Source organism: Pan troglodytes, chromosome 8 (genome assembly GCF_028858775.2).
Source record: "Pan troglodytes isolate AG18354 chromosome 8, NHGRI_mPanTro3-v2.0_pri, whole genome shotgun sequence".
NCBI classification, from domain to species: domain Eukaryota; kingdom Metazoa; phylum Chordata; class Mammalia; order Primates; family Hominidae; genus Pan; species Pan troglodytes.
Genome location: NC_072406.2, coordinates 83,172,143 through 83,182,913, shown reverse-complemented (window position 1 = coordinate 83,182,913; position 10,771 = coordinate 83,172,143).

The following is a 10,771-nucleotide window of genomic DNA, read 5'->3' as shown; positions in this document are numbered from 1 at the left end:
GCTCTGCAGAGCACTATTGAGCACTCTTGGGGAGAGAGTGTCAGAGGTTTTGTCATTTGGGGAGGTGGCCCTGGTTTCACCCTTCGGCACCCTGTTCAGCTCCAGCACAAGCTCTCAGTGCTAGACAGGCAGCACTAACAAGGCTGCCCTTCCATGCCAGAAACAGGGCCTGGTACACAGCAGGCACTCAATAAGTGCTTATTGTATGAGTAATGGTTTGGCCTTAGACCACTAGGATGGAGAGGGCTGGCCAAGTGGGCAGTGCCACATGAAAATGGGGAGCCTGGGTGAGTTTGGCTCGTGAGGAGGGGCAGCAGAGCGGGGCAGGGCCCTCAGGATGAAGGTCAGAAGAGGTCAGATGGGAGTGACAGGTGTCAGGCACCCAGGACAATGCTGGAACAGGAACACAGTGGCAGTGACTGCGTGCTGACGCAGCCAGGCATGGCACTCGGCGCTCATACACAGATGTCTTAGTTAATGCTCACCACAGGCCCCCAAGCCCTATTACCACTATTCCCCCATTCCACAAATGAGAGGCTGCCCAGGGCGTGCAGCTGGGGTGGAAGAGCCACTTTCAAATCCCAGCATCATGGCTGGGGGCCCATGCCCTCACCCACCATGCACTTCACCTCTGCGTCATGACTGGCTTGCAATCTGCTGTTTCTCTGTGACCCTTCAGAGTCTCTGCAGGTCTTTACTCCCCTCACCTGGCTTGGTGCTGGGAGGTGGGCAGGGTCCATATCACTCTCCCCATTTGACAGATGAGGAAATGAGGCTCAGAGAACCCAAACAAGCAAGCATAGACAGAGGGGAGGCTCACACCCAGGCCTCCTGGAGTCCGACCTCGTCCTGGCAGGGCAGGGCAAATGGCCTCACCAGATAGATAGTGGGGCCGGCTCACTGAAGGCAAAGGCCAAAGCACCCGAACTGTGTGCAGAACAACCCGTTAGTGCAGGGGTGTTTCACCAGAGCCACAGGGACCCGTGGGGTCTGAGCTATCGATGGAGCAACTGCATCATTGTAGAGATGGGGAAACTGAGTCCCAGTGTGGGGAAGGGCCAACCAAGACTGCCCAGCAAAGGAAGACAGGATTCTCTAGGGTGAGACCCTGGGAGAGAACTTATCCCCTGCAGGATTCATAGCCCATGGGACAGGCACCTCTCTGCCGTTGGTGCCTTAGGGGTGGGTCTTGCTAGACACTGGAGGGCGGGCAGGATGGGCCTCTGGCTCCAGTAAGGCCTGAGGATGTGGGATTCAGCATGTGGAAGCAGCAAGTGAGCTGGCCAGGAAACAGCAGGTCAGAGATGATTTCCCAGGTGATCTGTGAGCCTCGGGAGAAGCAACAAGAAAGAGCTGCAGTGGCTGGGGCTGCAGGAGAAAGAGCCGGGCTCCTCTTAGAAGCCAGTTATTTCCTGAGTACCTACTATGTGCCAGCCATCTCCATCTGTCATTCCACTTAGTCTTCAGCACCACTCCCACCTGCGGATGAAGAAATGAGGGCTGGAGAGGGCAGGGGCTGGCCCCGAGTCACCCAGTTAGGCACAGGGCTAGAGTGCAGGGAACGCAGGGAACGGCGGAGCAGCTGAGAGGAGGGATGGGTTAGAGAAAGAGTGTTCACTGTGGTTTCCCTGGAGACGCTGACTGCCCACAGCCACTCTTACCCAACACAAATAATGGTGAAAATCTGCACCATCAGGGACACTCTCGGCAGCTCCTGTTCCCAGGGAAGGGGGAGCAGCAGGGTTTTACAGGCTTTGCAGCCAGGAGGGCTGTCATGGTCCTGGCTCTGCCCCGGGCCCTGGTGGGACCTTGGACAAGTGAGCCTCCATTCTCTCATCAGTAAAATGCAGTTAAATCCCTCAGGTTTGGTGAAAAGACCCAAACAAGAGGACTCAGGTGAAGGGCTTGGGGAACTGGAAAACACCGCGTAAGCGTCCATGATTGCCCCCTGGCTAGAAGTTTCTTGGCTTTACAGGCCCCCTCTAAAAGTCCAGGAGCCTCTCACTGACTTCCACCAAGCATTTATTTCACCACGGTATGGTGTGGGCCTACTATGTGACAGGCTCATTGCTACACCAGAGCCATAGACACAGCCAGCTCAAGGCAGCCACCTCTGTCTGTAGCCTCCTCTCCAGCAGCTGCACTGACACACACTTGGCATGCACACATGCACGTATCATGCAGCATACACATCCACACTCATATACATGCTCACCTTGTTCACCCACAGCCACACACATATTCTCTCAACCCAAAGACACATGTGCACATGTACACATGCGTGTGCACACACGCACACACAATACACTTCTCTCTCTGTCTCTCATTTACACCATTTTGTCACAAACACATCCAGATAGTCACACATATGCGGTGGTACGTGAGCCACAAGTGCAAACACACATACGCACACTCACTCACATCCTGACCACGAATGAGAACTGAGGCGCGGTGGCAAGAGCATAACTGCTGCTCCTTTCAAGGGAAGAAAGCGAGCCTGGGTGCCAGCAAAATCCTTCCGCTTCAGCCCTTCCTCTCTCTCCCTCCCCCTTGTAGCTTTCCTGGTGCTCTGCAGATGGCCCTGCCCTGGCAGGAGCTGGCACTACCCCAGGGCCACTCCCTGCCCCACACCATCCCTGACCAGCTGAGAAGGATCAAGGAAGCTCTCCTTTCCGTCAGGGGGTGGTCTGAGAACCATAGAGGCGCAGTCGCCTGCCTAAGGCCACATCACAACACTTGGAGTCCCACAGTTAAACGTGGGGTTCCCCGTGGTCCCCTCCCCACCCCTGCCATCCAACGCTTCCTTCTCTCAACGCCTCCCTGCTTCATCTCTGTCCCTGACTCATGCTTCTGTCTGTCTCTCCCGGTCTCTATTTGCTTCTCTGTCTCTCTATGACACTGTGGTCCAGTGTCCCTCCCTGTTTGTGGCTCTGTGTAACTGTCTCCCTGGGCTGGGTGTGGAAGAGCATGGGTCTCTCAAGTACACTGCTCACCTGGCCTGTACACCTTTAGCCAGGTGGAGGCTGAGAGAAGGCAACTCATGGACCTTCTCTACAGACCTGACTGTGCCCCAAGACCATTGAGACACTAGGTGGAGGTGGGGGCCCTGAGCGGGGTATGTTGTGATTGTGAGTGTGTATAGAGGGTTTACTAATCCCCTGTTGCTCCTTTCCTGCTCCCTAAGGGGTGGGATTTCCCCAGCAGAGGGGCAACGGGGCTTGGCGTTACCTGGCTCAGCCAGGCACCTTTGTGCAAGGTACAACTTATTTAACCATACACAGTGCCCATTGGCAGAGTAGATGCCATTACGTTTAAGTAGGTTGAGTTGGGTTGGGTGGGCTTGGGTAGAAATTGGTGGGTTTCTGTGTGAAAGGTGAAGTTAAAATATAATGAGTACAGATGGGGAGTTGGGCTTTATTAGGCTAAGTTTGGGATGCACTGAGTTGGAGAGTATCCCTCTGGAAGGAGGGTTGGGGGCTCACTTTGTGTTTTCGGAGTCATAGCAGCCACAGGGATGCGTGTCTGGTCACCTGTTCCTTATTTAGTGCTTATTACAACAGAACTAGGCTCAGCCCCAGGAAGTGCGGGAACTGATTAAAATGTGTGCAGATCCAATCTTGGGAAACCTCACTGTAAGTCTTCTAGGCCAGGCTTTCAAATTACATGGCTCTCTCTTTCCGGTCTGGCCCCCTCTGCTTCCTACAGGGTATTCCTTAAACAATCAGACCTTGCCGCTGAGACCCCAGCCAGAGCACATTCCTGGAGGAGGGAGGGTGCCAGGTGCTGCAGGAGCAGTGTGGGGTTTTGAGGCCAGGGGAGAGTAGCGGCAGGATACATTAGTGAAGAGCATTAGGCATTGGGCATTCTCTGCTGCACTCCTCAAACCATACCTGTCCTGGTGGCAGCTCCAGATCTCTGGAGAAGCCTGTCTAATCCAGTCAGCTAGTCCTGCTCAGGATCTGTGGTCCGGGTCCTCCTCAGGAAGAAGTTGCCTTTTCCCAGGGGCTCCTGGACACGATGCTCTGACCCCCAGATGGAAGTTCTATGGGGATCTCTGTCGACTTGGTAGGCTGGGCAGGGAGGAAACGTTTTGAAAATTTAGTGACTTTTGGTCCCCATCCAGTCACAAAGTGAAGGACACTACTGACTTCCTCTAGGTCAAGGCCAGCCCCAAGCTGGGAGATGTGTCCCCAGCTTCATGCCAACGGTTGTGAGGAGGTGCCTTGGAGAAGACCCCTCTGTGGAGCCACCTGTGGAGCCACCTTCTCTGTGGAGATGGGTCTGCACCGTGAGAGGAGGAAAGGAAGGATAGAGTAGATGGACTCTGATTCCTTCCAGCACACATGGCGACTGTCACAGAATGAAGGCCTCATGAGTTCCTCAGTTTAACTGGCTCTGGCTCTGCAGCCCACCCCAGGGCTTAGGAAATACTGATTGGTGAGCGATGCTGATCTCTGCCCCTGGAGGGTCCTGAAGTTCTCCTCCTTCGATCCACAGCCTTGGCCTCCCTCCCCCTCCATTAATGCCCTTCACTCCCCCGACAAACTGATGTATGCCTTACTGTGCTCTGTAAGGAGGGTGAAGACATGGAGGTGGCCAGAAGCGGCGGTGGCTGGGTGAGCTGGAGAGCCCTCTCCGCCTCTGCCTCCGTGCCCCTCCCCACCTTACCTGGAGAATAACCTGGCTACCCTTCTGAACCTCTGGCCCGGCAGGAGCAGGCCCTCACCCACCATGGCAGCCTCAGCCCTGCTTGCCAGCCAGGCAATGGAGCCAAGGACATGGGGATTGGCTTGTCAGGGATGAGGCAGCTTCCCCCATCGTAGCTGAGGGTGGGAGAGTAACAACAGCGCACACACACTCACACATACACATACATACTCTCTCACACACTCACACACACATTCTCTCACACACTCTCACTCTCTCACACAGTCACACTCACTTACAAGTACACACTCTCTAACACACTCACACACATTCCCACACACTCTTACACTGTCACACTCACACACATACACACTCACACACATTCTCTCACACACTCACTCTCTCACATACACACACACTCACACACATTCTCACACACTTACATTATCACACACGCTCACACATACTCTACTCTCACACACTCACACACACATTCTCACATACACTCTCATTCTCACACACACACATATACACTCACACACTCATACACATGCACACTCACACACACTTTCACACACTCACACTCACACACATACATATACACATTCTCACACATACACACGTTCTCACATACACACACTCTTACATGCGCACACTCACACACACACATACACATGCGCACTCACACTTTCACACTCTCATACACACATATACACATTCTCACACACGTTCTCACACTCTTACATGCTCACCCTCACATTCCTCACATTCCCACTCACACATTCTCACACACACACACTCTTACCCTATGCACACATTCTCACACACTCACACATTCTCACACTCACATTCTCACACACAGATACACACACATTCTCACACACACATATACACACACAAATACACACTTTCACATATACACTCACACACAATGCTGACACTCATATATTCTTACACTCACACATATACACACACATTCACACACATTCTCACACATGGTCTCACACTCACATTCTCACACACACATTCTCTCGCACACTCTCAGTCACACCCACTTACAAGTACACACTCTAACACACACACATTCCCACACATACTCTTACACTCACACACACATACACACTCACATTCTCTCACACACTCTCACATACACCCACTTACACACACTGTCACACACACATTCTCACACACATTCTCACACTCACACACATACTCTACTCTCATACACACACTCACACATTCTCACATACACTCATACCCTCATTCTTACACTCACACTCACACACATACACTCACACACTCACAAACACATGCACACACACACTTTCACACACTTTCACACTCACACACATACATATACACATTCTCACATTCTCACATACACATTCTCACATACAGACATACACACACACTCACACATGCTCACACACATTCCTCACATTCCCACTCACACACATTCTCACACACTCACACACTATGCACACATTCTCACACTCACATTCTCACACACAGATACACACACTCACATTCTCACACACATACACACAAATACACTTTCACATACAAACACATACACAATGCTGACATTCATACACATTCTTACACTCACACACATATACATACACATTCACACTCACATTCTCACACATTCTCTCACACTCACACATATACATACTCTTACACACATACTCGCACTCACACTCAGACACACACGCACTCACACAAATACACATTCTCACTCATACACACATACTCTCACACGCTCACACTCACCCACATTTTCACAACACTCACTCTCACACTCACACACATTCCCACACACACTGTCACACTCACACACATACACACTCACACACATTCTCACACACTCTCTCACATACACACTTACACACTCTCACACACACATTCTCACACACATTATCTCACACACACACTCACACATACTCTACTCTCACACACTCACATTCACACATTCTCACATACACATTCTCACACACACTCACACATATACACTCACACACACTCACACATGCGCACTCACACACACTCACACACACACATACATATACACATTCTCACATACACGTTCTCACATACACACACTTACATGCGCACACTCACACACATACACTCACACACACATACACATGCGCACTCACACACTTTCACACTTTCACACACATATACACATTCTCACACATACACGTTCTCACATACACTCACATGCTCACACTCACATTCCTCACATTCCCACTCACACACACATTCTCACACACACACTCTTACCCTATGCACACATTCTCACACACTCACACATTCTCACACTCACATTCTCACACAGATACACACACATTCTCACACACGCATATACACACAAATACACACTTTCACATATACACACACATACACAATGCTGACACTCATACATTCTTACACTCACACATACACACACATTCTCACACATGGTCTCACACACTCACACACACATTCTCACACACTCTCACTCTCTCACACAGTCACACCCACTTACAAGTACACACTAACACACACACATTCCCACACATACTCTTACACTATCTCACACACACTCACACATTCTCTCACACACTCTCACATACACCCACTTACACGCAGTCACACACACATTCTCACACACTTACATTATCTCACACTCACACACATACACTCTACTCTCACACACACTCACACACACATTCTCACATACACTCATACCCTCATTCTTACACACACACTCACACACATACACTCACACACACTCACAAACATGCACACTCACACACTTTCACACACTTTCACACTCACACACTTATACATATACACATTCTCACATTGTCACATACACACATTCTCACATACAGACATACACACACACATGCTCACACTCACATTCCTCACATTCCCACTCACACACATTCTCACACACTCACACACTTACTCTATGCACACATTCTCACTCACATTCTCACACACACAGATACACACACTCACATTCTCACACACATACACACACAAATACACACTTTCACATACACACTCAAACATACACAATGCGACATTCATACACATTCTTACACTCACACACATATACATACACATTCACACACATTCTCACACATTCTCTCACACTCACACATATACATACTCTTACACTCACACACACATACTCGCACTCACACTCAGACACACACGCACTCACACAAATACACATTCTCACTCATACACACATACTCTCACACGCTCACACCCACATTTTCACAACACTCTCACTCTCACACACACATTCTCACACACACACTCTCACACACATTCTCACACACACTTAAAGGTCCCTGCAGCAGGGCCACAGCATAGGATTCTTGGCCCTTATATACATAATATATCATAACCTTGACCCTGGAAACATGGGACAAAAATTTATAGGAAGATCTGTTTGGGTTCCACATAAAAGAGAACAGTCTAAGAATTAGAACAGTCTCACTATTAAATAGGCTTCCTTGGAAGTAGTGAGCAACTAACCCCTGGAGAGAATGCAAGCTGATGCCATCCTTCTTGTTAGAGGCCTACAAAAAGGGTTCCTGCTCCCAGAGGTGCTGACCTAGAGGGCCTGTCCATATTAGGGCTTTATGATTCTGGCTAGGACAGTGAGACATGGAAGAAGGTAAGGAGCTAGGATGGGGGTTCTAGTCCCAATATTTCTATTCACTGTGTGACCCTAGGCAAGCCACAGACCCACAGACCTTCTTGGAGCCTCAGTTTCTCTGCTAGAAAACCACGAGAATGGATGAATCCATGGGTTTCAAACTATGCCCTATGGATCTCAGAGTTCCCTGGAGCTGCCTCAGAGATGCCATGGGAGTGATGAGAAGGTAGAGGGAACAGGGCCTCCTGTCCATCCCCCAATTCCAAGACACAGCTGTGCAGCTTCCACATAAGACTTCATTTGAACCAAGGGTGCCTGCAAAGAAAGGTATCAAAACCCAGGAAGGATATTTTGTAAGGATAGTTCTGATGTCTGGACTCGAAATTTCATTTCAGAGATGCTGACTGACCTTCATAAATTAACCTTCGTTCGTGCCCGGCCTCATTCTGGGTACCACTGGGGACCCAGAGAAATCTAAGCCATGGTCTCTACCCTTGGTCCCCTGAAGAAGACAAAATCATGTCTGATCACAAAGTCTGGTGGTTGTCTTTGGGTTTGGTACAATCCATTACTTAGTTTTCATAAAGTGTCCCACTGCTTCCTGGGAGTAACCTGAGAACTGGTCAACCTTAGGGAGTTGGGGCATGGCTGGTGGGGCAAAATCCTTTTCTGTATTCTCTGAGGTGTATGGGGGTGATCCCAGAGGAAATGAGAATGGGGAACAGAGGGAAGAACACCCACATCAGTGTGAAAGGATGTGAGTAAGGAAATCCTTGGGTATGTCCAGCATAATAGGTGACTTTCCTCTAACGGCTGCCACCACCAGGGACAGCTCTCTTCCTGGTAGTACCAGCCGGCTGGGGGGAGAGCTCCATATAGTCCAGAGCACACTATATTCAAAAGGATCTGGGCCAGAGAAGTCTTCATTGGTCTACCAGGCACTGACTTGCAGATGCAGACTCAAGACCTTGAGTTCACCCAGAAATTTCAAGTGTGCAGTGTAACCTGCTAGGGCGGGTCTCGGGGCAGGGGAAACATGCCAACCCCACCACTGACCCTTCTTGCTGCAGACATATTTAGAGCAGCTTCTGCAGTCAAGTGCGTGCAGCAGTATAGTGAGCTCCAGGAATTGAAAGAAGGGAGAAATCCTTGGGAGTTGAAACTGACATGGTGTAGTCCAGTTATTTATCTATGCGTAACAAACTACCTCAAATCTTAATGACTTAAGAACAGTAGTTTATTATTATTGTATCTTTCTGTACTGTGGGTCAGTGATTCAGACAGAGAACAGTGGGGATGGCTTGTCTTTGCTCCATGATGTCCGTGGCCTCAGCTGGGATGACTAATGGCTGGGAGCTGAAACTGACCAGGCATCTCTCACCACATGGCCTTTCCACATGGCTAGCTTGGGCTTCTTTTCTGCATGATGTCTCGGCATAGCCAAAGTTCTTAAATGGCAGGTCCCAGCTCCAAGAAACCAATGTGGGAGCAGCCAGTATTTTTATTTGTTTGTTTGTTTGGAGATGGAGTCTTCCTCTGTCACCTAGGCTGGAGTGCAGTGGCACGATCTCGGCTCACTGCAAACTCTGCCTCCCAGGTTCAAGTGATTCTCCTGCCTCAGCCTCCCGAGTAGCTGGGATTACAGGCGCCCGCCATCACACCTGGCTAATTTTTGTATTTTCAGTAGAGATGGGGTTTCACCATGTTGGCCGGGTTGGTCTTGAACTCCTGACCTCAGGTGATCCACCTGCCTTGGCCTCCCAAAGTGCTGGGATTACAGGCATGAGCCACTGTGCCTGGCCTCAGTGTTTTTAAAGATTGGACCTGGAACTGGTATATGTTCACTTCTGCTGGCCACCTTGGTCAAAGCAGTCACAGACCAGCTGAGATTAAAGGGCTGGGGAAGCACCTCCACCTCTCAGTATGTCAAAGACTTTGTGGCCCTATTTAATGCACTGCCAATGATGTGCTAGTTTCTATCGCTGCTGTAACAAATTATCACACATTCAGCAGCTTAAACCATACCTATTTATCACCTCGCAGTTCTGTAGGTTGGAAATCTGGGCACGGCACAGCTCAGCTGGTTCTCTGCTCTGGGATTCACAAAGCCAAAATCAAGGTGTCATCAGGGCTGTGTTCCTTTCTCAGGGCTCTGGGGAGGAATCTGCTTGTAGGCTCTTTCATGTTGTGGGCAGAATTCAGTTCCTTGCCATTGCAGGATCAAGGTCCCCATTTTTTTGCCATGATTCTGAGCTTTTGAAGGCTGTCCACATCCTCAGTTCCTGGCCTCTTCCCACATCTTCAAAGCCAGCAATGCGGTGTCAAGTCCTCCTTGCACTGTGACTTGCTCTGCTCTGACCTTCTCTTCTGCCTCATCTCTCTGCCCTCCCCTTCCACCACATCTCTCTGATTGACTCTGCCGCCCTCCTCTGCTGCTTTTAAGGGCTCATGTGGTTATATTTG